Source organism: Ranitomeya variabilis, chromosome 1 (assembly GCF_051348905.1).
Source record: "Ranitomeya variabilis isolate aRanVar5 chromosome 1, aRanVar5.hap1, whole genome shotgun sequence".
NCBI classification, from domain to species: domain Eukaryota; kingdom Metazoa; phylum Chordata; class Amphibia; order Anura; family Dendrobatidae; genus Ranitomeya; species Ranitomeya variabilis.
The window spans coordinates 69,368,575-69,389,366 of NC_135232.1; the positions used below are offsets into that span (position 1 = coordinate 69,368,575).

General features: G+C 62.1%; 21 non-coding genes and 1 pseudogene across 21 annotated transcripts; all 22 read right to left on the minus strand.

Annotated features, from left to right (window-relative positions):
- Positions 1-46: 46 nt before the first annotated feature.
- LOC143800927 (U1 spliceosomal RNA) lies at positions 47-210 on the minus strand. The gene has a single exon (XR_013220595.1). It is a non-coding gene; the product is annotated as a U1 spliceosomal RNA (small nuclear RNA).
- A 794-nt stretch (positions 211-1,004) lies between these two features.
- Positions 1,005-1,168, minus strand: LOC143800928 (U1 spliceosomal RNA). Its single transcript, XR_013220596.1, has one exon. It is a non-coding gene; the product is annotated as a U1 spliceosomal RNA (small nuclear RNA).
- A 795-nt stretch (positions 1,169-1,963) lies between these two features.
- Positions 1,964-2,127, minus strand: LOC143800929 (U1 spliceosomal RNA). The gene has a single exon (XR_013220597.1). It is a non-coding gene; the product is annotated as a U1 spliceosomal RNA (small nuclear RNA).
- A 794-nt stretch (positions 2,128-2,921) lies between these two features.
- Positions 2,922-3,085, minus strand: LOC143800930 (U1 spliceosomal RNA). Its single transcript, XR_013220598.1, has one exon. It is a non-coding gene; the product is annotated as a U1 spliceosomal RNA (small nuclear RNA).
- Positions 3,086-3,879: 794 nt separating this feature from the next.
- Positions 3,880-4,043, minus strand: LOC143800931 (U1 spliceosomal RNA). The gene has a single exon (XR_013220599.1). It is a non-coding gene; the product is annotated as a U1 spliceosomal RNA (small nuclear RNA).
- A 794-nt stretch (positions 4,044-4,837) lies between these two features.
- LOC143800932 (U1 spliceosomal RNA) lies at positions 4,838-5,001 on the minus strand. Its single transcript, XR_013220600.1, has one exon. It is a non-coding gene; the product is annotated as a U1 spliceosomal RNA (small nuclear RNA).
- Positions 5,002-5,796: 795 nt separating this feature from the next.
- On the minus strand, positions 5,797-5,960 carry LOC143800934 (U1 spliceosomal RNA). The gene has a single exon (XR_013220601.1). It is a non-coding gene; the product is annotated as a U1 spliceosomal RNA (small nuclear RNA).
- A 795-nt stretch (positions 5,961-6,755) lies between these two features.
- Positions 6,756-6,937, minus strand: LOC143801310 (U1 spliceosomal RNA; annotated as a pseudogene).
- Positions 6,938-7,978: 1,041 nt separating this feature from the next.
- LOC143800935 (U1 spliceosomal RNA) lies at positions 7,979-8,142 on the minus strand. The gene has a single exon (XR_013220602.1). It is a non-coding gene; the product is annotated as a U1 spliceosomal RNA (small nuclear RNA).
- A 794-nt stretch (positions 8,143-8,936) lies between these two features.
- On the minus strand, positions 8,937-9,100 carry LOC143800936 (U1 spliceosomal RNA). The gene has a single exon (XR_013220603.1). It is a non-coding gene; the product is annotated as a U1 spliceosomal RNA (small nuclear RNA).
- Positions 9,101-9,894: 794 nt separating this feature from the next.
- Positions 9,895-10,058, minus strand: LOC143800937 (U1 spliceosomal RNA). The gene has a single exon (XR_013220604.1). It is a non-coding gene; the product is annotated as a U1 spliceosomal RNA (small nuclear RNA).
- Positions 10,059-10,852: 794 nt separating this feature from the next.
- LOC143800938 (U1 spliceosomal RNA) lies at positions 10,853-11,016 on the minus strand. The gene has a single exon (XR_013220605.1). It is a non-coding gene; the product is annotated as a U1 spliceosomal RNA (small nuclear RNA).
- Positions 11,017-11,810: 794 nt separating this feature from the next.
- LOC143800940 (U1 spliceosomal RNA) lies at positions 11,811-11,974 on the minus strand. Its single transcript, XR_013220606.1, has one exon. It is a non-coding gene; the product is annotated as a U1 spliceosomal RNA (small nuclear RNA).
- Positions 11,975-12,768: 794 nt separating this feature from the next.
- Positions 12,769-12,932, minus strand: LOC143800941 (U1 spliceosomal RNA). Its single transcript, XR_013220607.1, has one exon. It is a non-coding gene; the product is annotated as a U1 spliceosomal RNA (small nuclear RNA).
- Positions 12,933-13,726: 794 nt separating this feature from the next.
- LOC143800942 (U1 spliceosomal RNA) lies at positions 13,727-13,890 on the minus strand. The gene has a single exon (XR_013220608.1). It is a non-coding gene; the product is annotated as a U1 spliceosomal RNA (small nuclear RNA).
- Positions 13,891-14,685: 795 nt separating this feature from the next.
- LOC143800943 (U1 spliceosomal RNA) lies at positions 14,686-14,849 on the minus strand. The gene has a single exon (XR_013220609.1). It is a non-coding gene; the product is annotated as a U1 spliceosomal RNA (small nuclear RNA).
- Positions 14,850-15,643: 794 nt separating this feature from the next.
- Positions 15,644-15,807, minus strand: LOC143800944 (U1 spliceosomal RNA). The gene has a single exon (XR_013220610.1). It is a non-coding gene; the product is annotated as a U1 spliceosomal RNA (small nuclear RNA).
- A 795-nt stretch (positions 15,808-16,602) lies between these two features.
- LOC143800946 (U1 spliceosomal RNA) lies at positions 16,603-16,766 on the minus strand. The gene has a single exon (XR_013220611.1). It is a non-coding gene; the product is annotated as a U1 spliceosomal RNA (small nuclear RNA).
- A 794-nt stretch (positions 16,767-17,560) lies between these two features.
- Positions 17,561-17,724, minus strand: LOC143800947 (U1 spliceosomal RNA). Its single transcript, XR_013220612.1, has one exon. It is a non-coding gene; the product is annotated as a U1 spliceosomal RNA (small nuclear RNA).
- A 794-nt stretch (positions 17,725-18,518) lies between these two features.
- Positions 18,519-18,682, minus strand: LOC143800948 (U1 spliceosomal RNA). The gene has a single exon (XR_013220613.1). It is a non-coding gene; the product is annotated as a U1 spliceosomal RNA (small nuclear RNA).
- A 794-nt stretch (positions 18,683-19,476) lies between these two features.
- LOC143800949 (U1 spliceosomal RNA) lies at positions 19,477-19,640 on the minus strand. Its single transcript, XR_013220614.1, has one exon. It is a non-coding gene; the product is annotated as a U1 spliceosomal RNA (small nuclear RNA).
- A 795-nt stretch (positions 19,641-20,435) lies between these two features.
- LOC143800950 (U1 spliceosomal RNA) lies at positions 20,436-20,599 on the minus strand. The gene has a single exon (XR_013220615.1). It is a non-coding gene; the product is annotated as a U1 spliceosomal RNA (small nuclear RNA).
- Positions 20,600-20,792: the final 193 nt, after the last annotated feature.

Consider the following 20,792-nt stretch of genomic DNA (forward strand, 5'->3'; position numbering starts at 1 on the left):
GGCTCAGCAGAGCATCTTTAGTGTTCTGTCTTTGACCATAGGAAATCAGGGGAAAGCGCGAACGCAGTCCCCCACTACCACAAATTATGCAGTCGAGTTTCCCGCATTTGGGGAAATCGCAGGGGTCAGCACACCCGGAGTGCAATGGATGAGCCTCACCCTGGGAGAACCACCTTAGTGATCATGGTATCTCCCCTGCCAGGTAAGTATGAGTTGGGGCCCGCCGGCCCGACGAGCGCCCCTCCGACGCAGCTCCCCAACATCGCGGAGTCTCGGGCCCGAAAGGGAGGGGGCGGGGGTGGCGTTCGGCACAGACCGCACGGAGGCTCCTCGAGTGGGAGGCGCCGGTCGCTCCCGACGCCCACTCCGCCCCCCCCAGGGCAGGCCGAGCTCAAGTCCAAAGCCGCCCAAGATGCACAGCAGCAGCCTGAGTCATTTGCATAGAGGAGCGTTGGCTCCGCCCCAGCAGCCTCACGCTGCTGCGCTGGCCTGAGAACATGCTGTAGACAGCTCGAGCTCCAGCTGCCGGCCGGCACCCTCTCGTGACTCGCTCATCTCCGCTCAAGAGGATGCACGCTGGAGGGAGGCTCAAGGGCAGGAGGCCCAAACCGCAGCAGATAGCCGCGCACCAGCGGCCCACTCACAGGTCCAGCTCCAGCCCGAAGGCTGCGAGATGGGGATGCTGCAGGTGCCCTCCCGTGAGCGAGCGGGCGGGCCTGCCTGCCCCTGCAGACAAGCAGAGCAAGCCATGTCGTCACCAAGTCAATGAGATGCAAATGAGGTGATCATTCCCCACCAGCCAGGGGGCCAAAAAAGGGCCAAAGTGTCAAGCAAAGGCAACAACCTCAAACAAACCAAGAAAGCAGCGACACGACACAGGGAAGGTGGCATCCTTCCCCCACAAGGGGGAGCCAAAGGCCACATCTGCCTGCTTTGAGCTTCTCCAAAGTCTCACTTTGGCTCAGCAGAGCATCTTTAGTGTTCTGTCTTTGACCATAGGAAATCAGGGGAAAGCGCGAACGCAGTCCCCCACTACCACAAATTATGCAGTCGAGTTTCCCGCATTTGGGGAAATCGCAGGGGTCAGCACACCCGGAGTGCAATGGATGAGCCTCACCCTGGGAGAACCACCTTAGTGATCATGGTATCTCCCCTGCCAGGTAAGTATGAGTTGGGGCCCGCCGGCCCGACGAGCGCCCCTCCGACGCAGCTCCCCAACATCGCGGAGTCTCGGGCCCGAAAGGGAGGGGGCGGGGGTGGCGTTCGGCACAGACCGCACGGAGGCTCCTCGAGTGGGAGGCGCCGGTCGCTCCCGACGCCCACTCCGCCCCCCCCCAGGGCAGGCCGAGCTCAAGTCCAAAGCCGCCCAAGATGCACAGCAGCAGCCTGAGTCATTTGCATAGAGGAGCGTTGGCTCCGCCCCAGCAGCCTCACGCTGCTGCGCTGGCCTGAGAACATGCTGTAGACAGCTCGAGCTCCAGCTGCCGGCCGGCACCCTCTCGTGACTCGCTCATCTCCGCTCAAGAGGATGCACGCTGGAGGGAGGCTCAAGGGCAGGAGGCCCAAACCGCAGCAGATAGCCGCGCACCAGCGGCCCACTCACAGGTCCAGCTCCAGCCCGAAGGCTGCGAGATGGGGATGCTGCAGGTGCCCTCCCGTGAGCGAGCGGGCGGGCCTGCCTGCCCCTGCAGACAAGCAGAGCAAGCCATGTCGTCACCAAGTCAATGAGATGCAAATGAGGTGATCATTCCCCACCAGCCAGGGGGCCAAAAAAGGGCCAAAGTGTCAAGCAAAGGCAACAACCTCAAACAAACCAAGAAAGCAGCGACACGACACAGGGAAGGTGGCATCCTTCCCCCACAAGGGGGAGCCAAAGGCCACATCTGCCTGCTTTGAGCTTCTCCAAAGTCTCACTTTGGCTCAGCAGAGCATCTTTAGTGTTCTGTCTTTGACCATAGGAAATCAGGGGAAAGCGCGAACGCAGTCCCCCACTACCACAAATTATGCAGTCGAGTTTCCCGCATTTGGGGAAATCGCAGGGGTCAGCACACCCGGAGTGCAATGGATGAGCCTCACCCTGGGAGAACCACCTTAGTGATCATGGTATCTCCCCTGCCAGGTAAGTATGAGTTGGGGCCCGCCGGCCCGACGAGCGCCCCTCCGACGCAGCTCCCCAACATCGCGGAGTCTCGGGCCCGAAAGGGAGGGGGCGGGGGTGGCGTTCGGCACAGACCGCACGGAGGCTCCTCGAGTGGGAGGCGCCGGTCGCTCCCGACGCCCACTCCGCCCCCCCCAGGGCAGGCCGAGCTCAAGTCCAAAGCCGCCCAAGATGCACAGCAGCAGCCTGAGTCATTTGCATAGAGGAGCGTTGGCTCCGCCCCAGCAGCCTCACGCTGCTGCGCTGGCCTGAGAACATGCTGTAGACAGCTCGAGCTCCAGCTGCCGGCCGGCACCCTCTCGTGACTCGCTCATCTCCGCTCAAGAGGATGCACGCTGGAGGGAGGCTCAAGGGCAGGAGGCCCAAACCGCAGCAGATAGCCGCGCACCAGCGGCCCACTCACAGGTCCAGCTCCAGCCCGAAGGCTGCGAGATGGGGATGCTGCAGGTGCCCTCCCGTGAGCGAGCGGGCGGGCCTGCCTGCCCCTGCAGACAAGCAGAGCAAGCCATGTCGTCACCAAGTCAATGAGATGCAAATGAGGTGATCATTCCCCACCAGCCAGGGGGCCAAAAAAGGGCCAAAGTGTCAAGCAAAGGCAACAACCTCAAACAAACCAAGAAAGCAGCGACACGACACAGGGAAGGTGGCATCCTTCCCCCACAAGGGGGAGCCAAAGGCCACATCTGCCTGCTTTGAGCTTCTCCAAAGTCTCACTTTGGCTCAGCAGAGCATCTTTAGTGTTCTGTCTTTGACCATAGGAAATCAGGGGAAAGCGCGAACGCAGTCCCCCACTACCACAAATTATGCAGTCGAGTTTCCCGCATTTGGGGAAATCGCAGGGGTCAGCACACCCGGAGTGCAATGGATGAGCCTCACCCTGGGAGAACCACCTTAGTGATCATGGTATCTCCCCTGCCAGGTAAGTATGAGTTGGGGCCCGCCGGCCCGACGAGCGCCCCTCCGACGCAGCTCCCCAACATCGCGGAGTCTCGGGCCCGAAAGGGAGGGGGCGGGGGTGGCGTTCGGCACAGACCGCACGGAGGCTCCTCGAGTGGGAGGCGCCGGTCGCTCCCGACGCCCACTCCGCCCCCCCCAGGGCAGGCCGAGCTCAAGTCCAAAGCCGCCCAAGATGCACAGCAGCAGCCTGAGTCATTTGCATAGAGGAGCGTTGGCTCCGCCCCAGCAGCCTCACGCTGCTGCGCTGGCCTGAGAACATGCTGTAGACAGCTCGAGCTCCAGCTGCCGGCCGGCACCCTCTCGTGACTCGCTCATCTCCGCTCAAGAGGATGCACGCTGGAGGGAGGCTCAAGGGCAGGAGGCCCAAACCGCAGCAGATAGCCGCGCACCAGCGGCCCACTCACAGGTCCAGCTCCAGCCCGAAGGCTGCGAGATGGGGATGCTGCAGGTGCCCTCCCGTGAGCGAGCGGGCGGGCCTGCCTGCCCCTGCAGACAAGCAGAGCAAGCCATGTCGTCACCAAGTCAATGAGATGCAAATGAGGTGATCATTCCCCACCAGCCAGGGGGCCAAAAAAGGGCCAAAGTGTCAAGCAAAGGCAACAACCTCAAACAAACCAAGAAAGCAGCGACACGACACAGGGAAGGTGGCATCCTTCCCCCACAAGGGGGAGCCAAAGGCCACATCTGCCTGCTTTGAGCTTCTCCAAAGTCTCACTTTGGCTCAGCAGAGCATCTTTAGTGTTCTGTCTTTGACCATAGGAAATCAGGGGAAAGCGCGAACGCAGTCCCCCACTACCACAAATTATGCAGTCGAGTTTCCCGCATTTGGGGAAATCGCAGGGGTCAGCACACCCGGAGTGCAATGGATGAGCCTCACCCTGGGAGAACCACCTTAGTGATCATGGTATCTCCCCTGCCAGGTAAGTATGAGTTGGGGCCCGCCGGCCCGACGAGCGCCCCTCCGACGCAGCTCCCCAACATCGCGGAGTCTCGGGCCCGAAAGGGAGGGGGCGGGGGTGGCGTTCGGCACAGACCGCACGGAGGCTCCTCGAGTGGGAGGCGCCGGTCGCTCCCGACGCCCACTCCGCCCCCCCCAGGGCAGGCCGAGCTCAAGTCCAAAGCCGCCCAAGATGCACAGCAGCAGCCTGAGTCATTTGCATAGAGGAGCGTTGGCTCCGCCCCAGCAGCCTCACGCTGCTGCGCTGGCCTGAGAACATGCTGTAGACAGCTCGAGCTCCAGCTGCCGGCCGGCACCCTCTCGTGACTCGCTCATCTCCGCTCAAGAGGATGCACGCTGGAGGGAGGCTCAAGGGCAGGAGGCCCAAACCGCAGCAGATAGCCGCGCACCAGCGGCCCACTCACAGGTCCAGCTCCAGCCCGAAGGCTGCGAGATGGGGATGCTGCAGGTGCCCTCCCGTGAGCGAGCGGGCGGGCCTGCCTGCCCCTGCAGACAAGCAGAGCAAGCCATGTCGTCACCAAGTCAATGAGATGCAAATGAGGTGATCATTCCCCACCAGCCAGGGGGCCAAAAAAGGGCCAAAGTGTCAAGCAAAGGCAACAACCTCAAACAAACCAAGAAAGCAGCGACACGACACAGGGAAGGTGGCATCCTTCCCCCACAAGGGGGAGCCAAAGGCCACATCTGCCTGCTTTGAGCTTCTCCAAAGTCTCACTTTGGCTCAGCAGAGCATCTTTAGTGTTCTGTCTTTGACCATAGGAAATCAGGGGAAAGCGCGAACGCAGTCCCCCACTACCACAAATTATGCAGTCGAGTTTCCCGCATTTGGGGAAATCGCAGGGGTCAGCACACCCGGAGTGCAATGGATGAGCCTCACCCTGGGAGAACCACCTTAGTGATCATGGTATCTCCCCTGCCAGGTAAGTATGAGTTGGGGCCCGCCGGCCCGACGAGCGCCCCTCCGACGCAGCTCCCCAACATCGCGGAGTCTCGGGCCCGAAAGGGAGGGGGCGGGGGTGGCGTTCGGCACAGACCGCACGGAGGCTCCTCGAGTGGGAGGCGCCGGTCGCTCCCGACGCCCACTCCGCCCCCCCCCAGGGCAGGCCGAGCTCAAGTCCAAAGCCGCCCAAGATGCACAGCAGCAGCCTGAGTCATTTGCATAGAGGAGCGTTGGCTCCGCCCCAGCAGCCTCACGCTGCTGCGCTGGCCTGAGAACATGCTGTAGACAGCTCGAGCTCCAGCTGCCGGCCGGCACCCTCTCGTGACTCGCTCATCTCCGCTCAAGAGGATGCACGCTGGAGGGAGGCTCAAGGGCAGGAGGCCCAAACCGCAGCAGATAGCCGCGCACCAGCGGCCCACTCACAGGTCCAGCTCCAGCCCGAAGGCTGCGAGATGGGGATGCTGCAGGTGCCCTCCCGTGAGCGAGCGGGCGGGCCTGCCTGCCCCTGCAGACAAGCAGAGCAAGCCATGTCGTCACCAAGTCAATGAGATGCAAATGAGGTGATCATTCCCCACCAGCCAGGGGGCCAAAAAAGGGCCAAAGTGTCAAGCAAAGGCAACAACCTCAAACAAACCAAGAAAGCAGCGACACGACACAGGGAAGGTGGCATCCTTCCCCCACAAGGGGGAGCCAAAGGCCACATCTGCCTGCTTTGAGCTTCTCCAAAGTCTCACTTTGGCTCAGCAGAGCATCTTTAGTGTTCTGTCTTTGACCATAGGAAATCAGGGGAAAGCGCGAACGCAGTCCCCCACTACCACAAATTATGCAGTCGAGTTTCCCGCATTTGGGGAAATCGCAGGGGTCAGCACACCCGGAGTGCAATGGATGAGCCTCACCCTGGGAGAACCACCTTAGTGATCATGGTATCTCCCCTGCCAGGTAAGTATGAGTTGGGGCCCGCCGGCCCGACGAGCGCCCCTCCGACGCAGCTCCCCAACATCGCGGAGTCTCGGGCCCGAAAGGGAGGGGGCGGGGGTGGCGTTCGGCACAGACCGCACGGAGGCTCCTCGAGTGGGAGGCGCCGGTCGCTCCCGACGCCCACTCCGCCCCCCCCCAGGGCAGGCCGAGCTCAAGTCCAAAGCCGCCCAAGATGCACAGCAGCAGCCTGAGTCATTTGCATAGAGGAGCGTTGGCTCCGCCCCAGCAGCCTCACGCTGCTGCGCTGGCCTGAGAACATGCTGTAGACAGCTCGAGCTCCAGCTGCCGGCCGGCACCCTCTCGTGACTCGCTCATCTCCGCTCAAGAGGATGCACGCTGGAGGGAGGCTCAAGGGCAGGAGGCCCAAACCGCAGCAGATAGCCGCGCACCAGCGGCCCACTCACAGGTCCAGCTCCAGCCCGAAGGCTGCGAGATGGGGATGCTGCAGGTGCCCTCCCGTGAGCGAGCGGGCGGGCCTGCCTGCCCCTGCAGACAAGCAGAGCAAGCCATGTCGTCACCAAGTCAATGAGATGCAAATGAGGTGATCATTCCCCACCAGCCAGGGGGCCAAAAAAGGGCCAAAGTGTCAAGCAAAGGCAACAACCTCAAACAAACCAAGAAAGCAGCGACACGACACAGGGAAGGTGGCATCCTTCCCCCACAAGGGGGAGCCAAAGGCCACATCTGCCTGCTTTGAGCTTCTCCAAAGTCTCACTTTGGCTCAGCAGAGCATCTTTAGTGTTCTGTCTTTGACCATAGGAAATCAGGGGAAAGCGCGAACGCAGTCCCCCACTACCACAAATTATGCAGTCGAGTTTCCCGCATTTGGGGAAATCGCAGGGGTCAGCACACCCGGAGTGCAATGGATGAGCCTCACCCTGGGAGAACCACCTTAGGCTACGTTCACATTTGCGGTGTGCGCCGCAGCGTCGCCGCCGCAACGCACAGCGCAAATGTGAACACATGCACAACGCAGCTTTTTGCGCCGCATGCGTCCTTTTTTTCATTGATTTTGGACGCAGCAAAAATGCAACTTGCTGCGTCCTCCGCGACCCGACGCATGCGGCGCAAAAAGCAAGTGCACCGCATGTCCATGCGCCCCCATGTTAAATATAGGGGCGCATGATGCATGCGGCGCCGCTAATGTGAACGTAGCCTTAGTGATCATGGTATCTCCCCTGCCAGGTAAGTATGAGTTGGGGCCCGCCGGCCCGACGAGCGCCCCTCCGACGCAGCTCCCCAACATCGCGGAGTCTCGGGCCCGAAAGGGAGGGGGCGGGGGTGGCGTTCGGCACAGACCGCACGGAGGCTCCTCGAGTGGGAGGCGCCGGTCGCTCCCGACGCCCACTCCGCCCCCCCCAGGGCAGGCCGAGCTCAAGTCCAAAGCCGCCCAAGATGCACAGCAGCAGCCTGAGTCATTTGCATAGAGGAGCGTTGGCTCCGCCCCAGCAGCCTCACGCTGCTGCGCTGGCCTGAGAACATGCTGTAGACAGCTCGAGCTCCAGCTGCCGGCCGGCACCCTCTCGTGACTCGCTCATCTCCGCTCAAGAGGATGCACGCTGGAGGGAGGCTCAAGGGCAGGAGGCCCAAACCGCAGCAGATAGCCGCGCACCAGCGGCCCACTCACAGGTCCAGCTCCAGCCCGAAGGCTGCGAGATGGGGATGCTGCAGGTGCCCTCCCGTGAGCGAGCGGGCGGGCCTGCCTGCCCCTGCAGACAAGCAGAGCAAGCCATGTCGTCACCAAGTCAATGAGATGCAAATGAGGTGATCATTCCCCACCAGCCAGGGGGCCAAAAAAGGGCCAAAGTGTCAAGCAAAGGCAACAACCTCAAACAAACCAAGAAAGCAGCGACACGACACAGGGAAGGTGGCATCCTTCCCCCACAAGGGGGAGCCAAAGGCCACATCTGCCTGCTTTGAGCTTCTCCAAAGTCTCACTTTGGCTCAGCAGAGCATCTTTAGTGTTCTGTCTTTGACCATAGGAAATCAGGGGAAAGCGCGAACGCAGTCCCCCACTACCACAAATTATGCAGTCGAGTTTCCCGCATTTGGGGAAATCGCAGGGGTCAGCACACCCGGAGTGCAATGGATGAGCCTCACCCTGGGAGAACCACCTTAGTGATCATGGTATCTCCCCTGCCAGGTAAGTATGAGTTGGGGCCCGCCGGCCCGACGAGCGCCCCTCCGACGCAGCTCCCCAACATCGCGGAGTCTCGGGCCCGAAAGGGAGGGGGCGGGGGTGGCGTTCGGCACAGACCGCACGGAGGCTCCTCGAGTGGGAGGCGCCGGTCGCTCCCGACGCCCACTCCGCCCCCCCCAGGGCAGGCCGAGCTCAAGTCCAAAGCCGCCCAAGATGCACAGCAGCAGCCTGAGTCATTTGCATAGAGGAGCGTTGGCTCCGCCCCAGCAGCCTCACGCTGCTGCGCTGGCCTGAGAACATGCTGTAGACAGCTCGAGCTCCAGCTGCCGGCCGGCACCCTCTCGTGACTCGCTCATCTCCGCTCAAGAGGATGCACGCTGGAGGGAGGCTCAAGGGCAGGAGGCCCAAACCGCAGCAGATAGCCGCGCACCAGCGGCCCACTCACAGGTCCAGCTCCAGCCCGAAGGCTGCGAGATGGGGATGCTGCAGGTGCCCTCCCGTGAGCGAGCGGGCGGGCCTGCCTGCCCCTGCAGACAAGCAGAGCAAGCCATGTCGTCACCAAGTCAATGAGATGCAAATGAGGTGATCATTCCCCACCAGCCAGGGGGCCAAAAAAGGGCCAAAGTGTCAAGCAAAGGCAACAACCTCAAACAAACCAAGAAAGCAGCGACACGACACAGGGAAGGTGGCATCCTTCCCCCACAAGGGGGAGCCAAAGGCCACATCTGCCTGCTTTGAGCTTCTCCAAAGTCTCACTTTGGCTCAGCAGAGCATCTTTAGTGTTCTGTCTTTGACCATAGGAAATCAGGGGAAAGCGCGAACGCAGTCCCCCACTACCACAAATTATGCAGTCGAGTTTCCCGCATTTGGGGAAATCGCAGGGGTCAGCACACCCGGAGTGCAATGGATGAGCCTCACCCTGGGAGAACCACCTTAGTGATCATGGTATCTCCCCTGCCAGGTAAGTATGAGTTGGGGCCCGCCGGCCCGACGAGCGCCCCTCCGACGCAGCTCCCCAACATCGCGGAGTCTCGGGCCCGAAAGGGAGGGGGCGGGGGTGGCGTTCGGCACAGACCGCACGGAGGCTCCTCGAGTGGGAGGCGCCGGTCGCTCCCGACGCCCACTCCGCCCCCCCCAGGGCAGGCCGAGCTCAAGTCCAAAGCCGCCCAAGATGCACAGCAGCAGCCTGAGTCATTTGCATAGAGGAGCGTTGGCTCCGCCCCAGCAGCCTCACGCTGCTGCGCTGGCCTGAGAACATGCTGTAGACAGCTCGAGCTCCAGCTGCCGGCCGGCACCCTCTCGTGACTCGCTCATCTCCGCTCAAGAGGATGCACGCTGGAGGGAGGCTCAAGGGCAGGAGACCCAAACCGCAGCAGATAGCCGCGCACCAGCGGCCCACTCACAGGTCCAGCTCCAGCCCGAAGGCTGCGAGATGGGGATGCTGCAGGTGCCCTCCCGTGAGCGAGCGGGCGGGCCTGCCTGCCCCTGCAGACAAGCAGAGCAAGCCATGTCGTCACCAAGTCAATGAGATGCAAATGAGGTGATCATTCCCCACCAGCCAGGGGGCCAAAAAAGGGCCAAAGTGTCAAGCAAAGGCAACAACCTCAAACAAACCAAGAAAGCAGCGACACGACACAGGGAAGGTGGCATCCTTCCCCCACAAGGGGGAGCCAAAGGCCACATCTGCCTGCTTTGAGCTTCTCCAAAGTCTCACTTTGGCTCAGCAGAGCATCTTTAGTGTTCTGTCTTTGACCATAGGAAATCAGGGGAAAGCGCGAACGCAGTCCCCCACTACCACAAATTATGCAGTCGAGTTTCCCGCATTTGGGGAAATCGCAGGGGTCAGCACACCCGGAGTGCAATGGATGAGCCTCACCCTGGGAGAACCACCTTAGTGATCATGGTATCTCCCCTGCCAGGTAAGTATGAGTTGGGGCCCGCCGGCCCGACGAGCGCCCCTCCGACGCAGCTCCCCAACATCGCGGAGTCTCGGGCCCGAAAGGGAGGGGGCGGGGGTGGCGTTCGGCACAGACCGCACGGAGGCTCCTCGAGTGGGAGGCGCCGGTCGCTCCCGACGCCCACTCCGCCCCCCCCAGGGCAGGCCGAGCTCAAGTCCAAAGCCGCCCAAGATGCACAGCAGCAGCCTGAGTCATTTGCATAGAGGAGCGTTGGCTCCGCCCCAGCAGCCTCACGCTGCTGCGCTGGCCTGAGAACATGCTGTAGACAGCTCGAGCTCCAGCTGCCGGCCGGCACCCTCTCGTGACTCGCTCATCTCCGCTCAAGAGGATGCACGCTGGAGGGAGGCTCAAGGGCAGGAGGCCCAAACCGCAGCAGATAGCCGCGCACCAGCGGCCCACTCACAGGTCCAGCTCCAGCCCGAAGGCTGCGAGATGGGGATGCTGCAGGTGCCCTCCCGTGAGCGAGCGGGCGGGCCTGCCTGCCCCTGCAGACAAGCAGAGCAAGCCATGTCGTCACCAAGTCAATGAGATGCAAATGAGGTGATCATTCCCCACCAGCCAGGGGGCCAAAAAAGGGCCAAAGTGTCAAGCAAAGGCAACAACCTCAAACAAACCAAGAAAGCAGCGACACGACACAGGGAAGGTGGCATCCTTCCCCCACAAGGGGGAGCCAAAGGCCACATCTGCCTGCTTTGAGCTTCTCCAAAGTCTCACTTTGGCTCAGCAGAGCATCTTTAGTGTTCTGTCTTTGACCATAGGAAATCAGGGGAAAGCGCGAACGCAGTCCCCCACTACCACAAATTATGCAGTCGAGTTTCCCGCATTTGGGGAAATCGCAGGGGTCAGCACACCCGGAGTGCAATGGATGAGCCTCACCCTGGGAGAACCACCTTAGTGATCATGGTATCTCCCCTGCCAGGTAAGTATGAGTTGGGGCCCGCCGGCCCGACGAGCGCCCCTCCGACGCAGCTCCCCAACATCGCGGAGTCTCGGGCCCGAAAGGGAGGGGGCGGGGGTGGCGTTCGGCACAGACCGCACGGAGGCTCCTCGAGTGGGAGGCGCCGGTCGCTCCCGACGCCCACTCCGCCCCCCCCAGGGCAGGCCGAGCTCAAGTCCAAAGCCGCCCAAGATGCACAGCAGCAGCCTGAGTCATTTGCATAGAGGAGCGTTGGCTCCGCCCCAGCAGCCTCACGCTGCTGCGCTGGCCTGAGAACATGCTGTAGACAGCTCGAGCTCCAGCTGCCGGCCGGCACCCTCTCGTGACTCGCTCATCTCCGCTCAAGAGGATGCACGCTGGAGGGAGGCTCAAGGGCAGGAGGCCCAAACCGCAGCAGATAGCCGCGCACCAGCGGCCCACTCACAGGTCCAGCTCCAGCCCGAAGGCTGCGAGATGGGGATGCTGCAGGTGCCCTCCCGTGAGCGAGCGGGCGGGCCTGCCTGCCCCTGCAGACAAGCAGAGCAAGCCATGTCGTCACCAAGTCAATGAGATGCAAATGAGGTGATCATTCCCCACCAGCCAGGGGGCCAAAAAAGGGCCAAAGTGTCAAGCAAAGGCAACAACCTCAAACAAACCAAGAAAGCAGCGACACGACACAGGGAAGGTGGCATCCTTCCCCCACAAGGGGGAGCCAAAGGCCACATCTGCCTGCTTTGAGCTTCTCCAAAGTCTCACTTTGGCTCAGCAGAGCATCTTTAGTGTTCTGTCTTTGACCATAGGAAATCAGGGGAAAGCGCGAACGCAGTCCCCCACTACCACAAATTATGCAGTCGAGTTTCCCGCATTTGGGGAAATCGCAGGGGTCAGCACACCCGGAGTGCAATGGATGAGCCTCACCCTGGGAGAACCACCTTAGTGATCATGGTATCTCCCCTGCCAGGTAAGTATGAGTTGGGGCCCGCCGGCCCGACGAGCGCCCCTCCGACGCAGCTCCCCAACATCGCGGAGTCTCGGGCCCGAAAGGGAGGGGGCGGGGGTGGCGTTCGGCACAGACCGCACGGAGGCTCCTCGAGTGGGAGGCGCCGGTCACTCCCGACGCCCACTCCGCCCCCCCCAGGGCAGGCCGAGCTCAAGTCCAAAGCCGCCCAAGATGCACAGCAGCAGCCTGAGTCATTTGCATAGAGGAGCGTTGGCTCCGCCCCAGCAGCCTCACGCTGCTGCGCTGGCCTGAGAACATGCTGTAGACAGCTCGAGCTCCAGCTGCCGGCCGGCACCCTCTCGTGACTCGCTCATCTCCGCTCAAGAGGATGCACGCTGGAGGGAGGCTCAAGGGCAGGAGGCCCAAACCGCAGCAGATAGCCGCGCACCAGCGGCCCACTCACAGGTCCAGCTCCAGCCCGAAGGCTGCGAGATGGGGATGCTGCAGGTGCCCTCCCGTGAGCGAGCGGGCGGGCCTGCCTGCCCCTGCAGACAAGCAGAGCAAGCCATGTCGTCACCAAGTCAATGAGATGCAAATGAGGTGATCATTCCCCACCAGCCAGGGGGCCAAAAAAGGGCCAAAGTGTCAAGCAAAGGCAACAACCTCAAACAAACCAAGAAAGCAGCGACACGACACAGGGAAGGTGGCATCCTTCCCCCACAAGGGGGAGCCAAAGGCCACATCTGCCTGCTTTGAGCTTCTCCAAAGTCTCACTTTGGCTCAGCAGAGCATCTTTAGTGTTCTGTCTTTGACCATAGGAAATCAGGGGAAAGCGCGAACGCAGTCCCCCACTACCACAAATTATGCAGTCGAGTTTCCCGCATTTGGGGAAATCGCAGGGGTCAGCACACCCGGAGTGCAATGGATGAGCCTCACCCTGGGAGAACCACCTTAGTGATCATGGTATCTCCCCTGCCAGGTAAGTATGAGTTGGGGCCCGCCGACCCGACGAGCGCCCCTCCGACGCAGCTCCCCAACATCGCGGAGTCTCGGGCCCGAAAGGGAGGGGGCGGGGGTGGCGTTCGGCACAGACCGCACGGAGGCTCCTCGAGTGGGAGGCGCCGGTCGCTCCCGACGCCCACTCCGCCCCCCCCAGGGCAGGCCGAGCTCAAGTCCAAAGCCGCCCAAGATGCACAGCAGCAGCCTGAGTCATTTGCATAGAGGAGCGTTGGCTCCGCCCCAGCAGCCTCACGCTGCTGCGCTGGCCTGAGAACATGCTGTAGACAGCTCGAGCTCCAGCTGCCGGCCGGCACCCTCTCGTGACTCGCTCATCTCCGCTCAAGAGGATGCACGCTGGAGGGAGGCTCAAGGGCAGGAGGCCCAAACCGCAGCAGATAGCCGCGCACCAGCGGCCCACTCACAGGTCCAGCTCCAGCCCGAAGGCTGCGAGATGGGGATGCTGCAGGTGCCCTCCCGTGAGCGAGCGGGCGGGCCTGCCTGCCCCTGCAGACAAGCAGAGCAAGCCATGTCGTCACCAAGTCAATGAGATGCAAATGAGGTGATCATTCCCCACCAGCCAGGGGGCCAAAAAAGGGCCAAAGTGTCAAGCAAAGGCAACAACCTCAAACAAACCAAGAAAGCAGCGACACGACACAGGGAAGGTGGCATCCTTCCCCCACAAGGGGGAGCCAAAGGCCACATCTGCCTGCTTTGAGCTTCTCCAAAGTCTCACTTTGGCTCAGCAGAGCATCTTTAGTGTTCTGTCTTTGACCATAGGAAATCAGGGGAAAGCGCGAACGCAGTCCCCCACTACCACAAATTATGCAGTCGAGTTTCCCGCATTTGGGGAAATCGCAGGGGTCAGCACACCCGGAGTGCAATGGATGAGCCTCACCCTGGGAGAACCACCTTAGTGATCATGGTATCTCCCCTGCCAGGTAAGTATGAGTTGGGGCCCGCCGGCCCGACGAGCGCCCCTCCGACGCAGCTCCCCAACATCGCGGAGTCTCGGGCCCGAAAGGGAGGGGGCGGGGGTGGCGTTCGGCACAGACCGCACGGAGGCTCCTCGAGTGGGAGGCGCCGGTCGCTCCCGACGCCCACTCCGCCCCCCCCCAGGGCAGGCCGAGCTCAAGTCCAAAGCCGCCCAAGATGCACAGCAGCAGCCTGAGTCATTTGCATAGAGGAGCGTTGGCTCCGCCCCAGCAGCCTCACGCTGCTGCGCTGGCCTGAGAACATGCTGTAGACAGCTCGAGCTCCAGCTGCCGGCCGGCACCCTCTCGTGACTCGCTCATCTCCGCTCAAGAGGATGCACGCTGGAGGGAGGCTCAAGGGCAGGAGGCCCAAACCGCAGCAGATAGCCGCGCACCAGCGGCCCACTCACAGGTCCAGCTCCAGCCCGAAGGCTGCGAGATGGGGATGCTGCAGGTGCCCTCCCGTGAGCGAGCGGGCGGGCCTGCCTGCCCCTGCAGACAAGCAGAGCAAGCCATGTCGTCACCAAGTCAATGAGATGCAAATGAGGTGATCATTCCCCACCAGCCAGGGGGCCAAAAAAGGGCCAAAGTGTCAAGCAAAGGCAACAACCTCAAACAAACCAAGAAAGCAGCGACACGACACAGGGAAGGTGGCATCCTTCCCCCACAAGGGGGAGCCAAAGGCCACATCTGCCTGCTTTGAGCTTCTCCAAAGTCTCACTTTGGCTCAGCAGAGCATCTTTAGTGTTCTGTCTTTGACCATAGGAAATCAGGGGAAAGCGCGAACGCAGTCCCCCACTACCACAAATTATGCAGTCGAGTTTCCCGCATTTGGGGAAATCGCAGGGGTCAGCACACCCGGAGTGCAATGGATGAGCCTCACCCTGGGAGAACCACCTTAGTGATCATGGTATCTCCCCTGCCAGGTAAGTATGAGTTGGGGCCCGCCGACCCGACGAGCGCCCCTCCGACGCAGCTCCCCAACATCGCGGAGTCTCGGGCCCGAAAGGGAGGGGGCGGGGGTGGCGTTCGGCACAGACCGCACGGAGGCTCCTCGAGTGGGAGGCGCCGGTCGCTCCCGACGCCCACTCCGCCCCCCCCAGGGCAGGCCGAGCTCAAGTCCAAAGCCGCCCAAGATGCACAGCAGCAGCCTGAGTCATTTGCATAGAGGAGCGTTGGCTCCGCCCCAGCAGCCTCACGCTGCTGCGCTGGCCTGAGAACATGCTGTAGACAGCTCGAGCTCCAGCTGCCGGCCGGCACCCTCTCGTGACTCGCTCATCTCCGCTCAAGAGGATGCACGCTGGAGGGAGGCTCAAGGGCAGGAGGCCCAAACCGCAGCAGATAGCCGCGCACCAGCGGCCCACTCACAGGTCCAGCTCCAGCCCGAAGGCTGCGAGATGGGGATGCTGCAGGTGCCCTCCCGTGAGCGAGCGGGCGGGCCTGCCTGCCCCTGCAGACAAGCAGAGCAAGCCATGTCGTCACCAAGTCAATGAGATGCAAATGAGGTGATCATTCCCCACCAGCCAGGGGGCCAAAAAAGGGCCAAAGTGTCAAGCAAAGGCAACAACCTCAAACAAACCAAGAAAGCAGCGACACGACACAGGGAAGGTGGCATCCTTCCCCCACAAGGGGGAGCCAAAGGCCACATCTGCCTGCTTTGAGCTTCTCCAAAGTCTCACTTTGGCTCAGCAGAGCATCTTTAGTGTTCTGTCTTTGACCATAGGAAATCAGGGGAAAGCGCGAACGCAGTCCCCCACTACCACAAATTATGCAGTCGAGTTTCCCGCATTTGGGGAAATCGCAGGGGTCAGCACACCCGGAGTGCAATGGATGAGCCTCACCCTGGGAGAACCACCTTAGTGATCATGGTATCTCCCCTGCCAGGTAAGTATGAGTTGGGGCCCGCCGGCCCGACGAGCGCCCCTCCGACGCAGCTCCCCAACATCGCGGAGTCTCGGGCCCGAAAGGGAGGGGGCGGGGGTGGCGTTCGGCACAGACCGCACGGAGGCTCCTCGAGTGGGAGGCGCCGGTCGCTCCCGACGCCCACTCCGCCCCCCCCCAGGGCAGGCCGAGCTCAAGTCCAAAGCCGCCCAAGATGCACAGCAGCAGCCTGAGTCATTTGCATAGAGGAGCGTTGGCTCCGCCCCAGCAGCCTCACGCTGCTGCGCTGGCCTGAGAACATGCTGTAGACAGCTCGAGCTCCAGCTGCCGGCCGGCACCCTCTCGTGACTCGCTCATCTCCGCTCAAGAGGATGCACGCTGGAGGGAGGCTCAAGGGCAGGAGGCCCAAACCGCAGCAGATAGCCGCGCACCAGCGGCCCACTCACAGGTCCAGCTCCAGCCCGAAGGCTGCGAGATGGGGATGCTGCAGGTGCCCTCCCGTGAGCGAGCGGGCGGGCCTGCCTGCCCCTGCAGACAAGCAGAGCAAGCCATGTCGTCACCAAGTCAATGAGATGCAAATGAGGTGATCATTCCCCACCAGCCAGGGGGCCAAAAAAGGGCCAAAGTGTCAAGCAAAGGCAACAACCTCAAACAAACCAAGAAAGCAGCGACACGACACAGGGAAGGTGGCATCCTTCCCCCACAAGGGGGAGCCAAAGGCCACATCTGCCTGCTTTGAGCTTCTCCAAAGTCTCACTTTGGCTCAGCAGAGCATCTTTAGTGTTCTGTCTTTGACCATAGGAAATCAGGGGAAAGCGCGAACGCAGTCCCCCACTACCACAAATTATGCAGTCGAGTTTCCCGCATTTGGGGAAATCGCAGGGGTCAGCACACCCGGAGTGCAATGGATGAGCCTCACCCTGGGAGAACCACCTTAGTGATCATGGTATCTCCCCTGCCAGGTAAGTATGAGTTGGGGCCCGCCGGCCCGACGAGCGCCCCTCCGACGCAGCTCCCCAACATCGCGGAGTCTCGGGCCCGAAAGGGAGGGGGCGGGGGTGGCGTTCGGCACAGACCGCACGGAGGCTCCTCGAGTGGGAGGCGCCGGTCGCTCCCGACGCCCACTCCGCCCCCCCCAGGGCAGGCCGAGCTCAAGTCCAAAGCCGCCCAAGATGCACAGCAGCAGCCTGAGTCATTTGCATAGAGGAGCGTTGGCTCCGCCCCAGCAGCCTCACGCTGCTGCGCTGGCCTGAGAACATGCTGTAGACAGCTCGAGCTCCAGCTGCCGGCCGGCACCCTCTCGTGACTCGCTCATCTCCGCTCAAGAGGATGCACGCTGGAGGGAGGCTCAAGGGCAGGAGGCCCAAACCGCAGCAGATAGCCGCGCACCAGCGGCCCACTCACAGGTCCAGCTCCAGCCCGAAGGCTGCGAGATGGGGATGCTGCAGGTGCCCTCCCGTGAGCGAGCGGGCGGGCCTGCCTGCCCCTGCAGACAAGCAGAGCAAGCCATGTCGTCACCAAGTCAATGAGATGCAAATGAGGTGATCATTCCCCACCAGCCAGGGGGCCAAAAAAGGGCCAAAGTGTCAAGCAAAGGCAACAACCTCAAACAAACCAAGAAAGCAGCGACACGACACAGGGAAGGTGGCATCCTTCCCCCACAAGGGGGAGCCAAAGGCCACATCTGCCTGCTTTGAGCTTCTCCAAAGTCTCACTTTGGCTCAGCAGAGCATCTTTAGTGTTCTGTCTTTGACCATAGGAAATCAGGGGAAAGCGCGAACGCAGTCCCCCACTACCACAAATTATGCAGTCGAGTTTCCCGCATTTGGGGAAATCGCAGGGGTCAGCACACCCGGAGTGCAATGGATGAGCCTCACCCTGGGAGAACCACCTTAGTGATCATGGTATCTCCCCTGCCAGGTAAGTATGAGTTGGGGCCCGCCGACCCGACGAGCGCCCCTCCGACGCAGCTCCCCAACATCGCGGAGTCTCGGGCCCGAAAGGGAGGGGGCGGGGGTGGCGTTCGGCACAGACCGCACGGAGGCTCCTCGAGTGGGAGGCGCCGGTCGCTCCCGACGCCCACTCCGCCCCCCCCAGGGCAGGCCGAGCTCAAGTCCAAAGCCGCCCAAGATGCACAGCAGCAGCCTGAGTCATTTGCATAGAGGAGCGTTGGCTCCGCCCCAGCAGCCTCACGCTGCTGCGCTGGCCTGAGAACATGCTGTAGACAGCTCGAGCTCCAGCTGCCGGCCGGCACCCTCTCGTGACTCGCTCATCTCCGCTCAAGAGGATGCACGCTGGAGGGAGGCTCAAGGGCAGGAGGCCCAAACCGCAGCAGATAGCCGCGCACCAGCGGCCCACTCACAGGTCCAGCTCCAGCCCGAAGGCTGCGAGATGGGGATGCTGCAGGTGCCCTCCCGTGAGCGAGCGGGCGGGCCTGCCTGCCCCTGCAGACAAGCAGAGCAAGCCATGTCGTCACCAAGTCAATGAGATGCAAATGAGGTGATCATTCCCCACCAGCCAGGGGGCCAAAAAAGGGCCAAAGTGTCAAGCAAAGGCAACAACCTCAAACAAACCAAGAAAGCAGCGACACGACACAGGGAAGGTGGCATCCTTCCCCCACAAGGGGGAGCCAAAGGCCACATCTGCCTGCTTTGAGCTTCTCCAAAGTCTCACTTTGGCTCAGCAGAGCATCTTTAGTGTTCTGTCTTTGACCATAGGAAATCAGGGGAAAGCGCGAACGCAGTCCCCCACTACCACAAATTATGCAGTCGAGTTTCCCGCATTTGGGGAAATCGCAGGGGTCAGCACACCCGGAGTGCAATGGATGAGCCTCACCCTGGGAGAACCACCTTAGTGATCATGGTATCTCCCCTGCCAGGTAAGTATGAGTTGGGGCCCGCCGGCCCGACGAGCGCCCCTCCGACGCAGCTCCCCAACATCGCGGAGTCTCGGGCCCGAAAGGGAGGGGGCGGGGGTGGCGTTCGGCACAGACCGCACGGAGGCTCCTCGAGTGGGAGGCGCCGGTCGCTCCCGACGCCCACTCCGCCCCCCCCAGGGCAGGCCGAGCTCAAGTCCAAAGCCGCCCAAGATGCACAGCAGCAGCCTGAGTCATTTGCATAGAGGAGCGTTGGCTCCGCCCCAGCAGCCTCACGCTGCTGCGCTGGCCTGAGAACATGCTGTAGACAGCTCGAGCTCCAGCTGCCGGCCGGCACCCTCTCGTGACTCGCTCATCTCCGCTCAAGAGGATGCACGCTGGAGGGAGGCTCAAGGGCAGGAGGCCCAAACCGCAGCAGATAGCCGCGCACCAGCGGCCCACTCACAGGTCCAGCTCCAGCCCGAAGGCTGCGAGATGGGGATGCTGCAGGTGCCCTCCCGTGAGCGAGCGGGCGGGCCTGCCTGCCCCTGCAGACAAGCAGAGCAAGCCATGTCGTCACCAAGTCAATGAGATGCAAATGAGGTGATCATTCCCCACCAGCCAGGGGGCCAAAAAAGGGCCAAAGTGTCAAGCAAAGGCAACAACCTCAAACAAACCAAGAAAGCAGCGACACGACACAGGGAAGGTGGCATCCTTCCCCCACAAGGGGGAGCCAAAGGCCACATCTGCCTGCTTTGAGCTTCTCCAAAGTCTCACTTTGGCTCAGCAGAGCATCTTTAGTGTTCTGTCTTTGACCATAGGAAATCAGGGGAAAGCGCGAACGCAGTCCCCCACTACCACAAATTATGCAGTCGAGTTTCCCGCATTTGGGGAAATCGCAGGGGTCAGCACACCCGGAGTGCAATGGATGAGCCTCACCCTGGGAGAACCACCTTAGTGATCATGGTATCTCCCCTGCCAGGTAAGTATGAGTTGGGGCCCGCCGGCCCGACGAGCGCCCCTCCGACGCAGCTCCCCAACATCGCGGAGTCTCGGGCCCGAAAGGGAGGGGGCGGGGGTGGCGTTCGGCACAGACCGCACGGAGGCTCCTCGAGTGGGAGGCGCCGGTCGCTCCCGACGCCCACTCCGCCCCCCCCCAGGGCAGGCCGAGCTCAAGTCCAAAGCCGCCCAAGATGCACAGCAGCAGCCTGAGTCATTTGCATAGAGGAGCGTTGGCTCCGCCCCAGCAGCCTCACGCTGCTGCGCTGGCCTGAGAACATGCTGTAGACAGCTCGAGCTCCAGCTGCCGGCCGGCACCCTCTCGTGACTCGCTCATCTCCGCTCAAGAGGATGCACGCTGGAGGGAGGCTCAAGGGCAGGAGGCCCAAACCGCAGCAGATAGCCGCGCACCAGCGGCCCACTCACAGGTCCAGCTCCAGCCCGAAGGCTGCGAGATGGGGATGCTGCAGGTGCCCTCCCGTGAGCGAGCGGGCGGGCCTGCCTGCCCCTGCAGACAAGCAGAGCAAGCCATGTCGTCACCAAGTCAATGAGATGCAAATGAGGTGATCATTCCCCACCAGCCAGGGGGCCAAAAAAGGGCCAAAGTGTCAAGCAAAGGCAACAACCTCAAACAAACCAAGAAAGCAGCGACACGACACAGGGAAGGTGGCATCCTTCCCCCACAAGGGGGAGCCAAAGGCCACATCTGCCTGCTTTGAGCTTCTCCAAAGTCTCACTTTGGCTCAGCAGAGCATCTTTAGTGTTCTGTCTTTGACCATAGGAAATCAGGGGAAAGCGCGAACGCAGTCCCCCACTACCACAAATTATGCAGTCGAGTTTCCCGCATTTGGGGAAATCGCAGGGGTCAGCACACCCGGAGTGCAATGGATGAGCCTCACCCTGGGAGAACCACCTTAGTGATCATGGTATCTCCCCTGCCAGGTAAGTATGAGTTGGGGCCCGCCGGCCCGACGAGCGCCCCTCCCGACGCAGCTCCCCAACATCGCGGAGTCTCGGGCCCGAAAGGGAGGGGGCGGGGGTGGCGTTCGGCACAGACCGCACGGAGGCTCCTCGAGTGGGAGGCGCCGGTCGCTCCCGACGCCCACTCCGCCCCCCCCCCAGGGCAGGCCGAGCTCAAGTCCA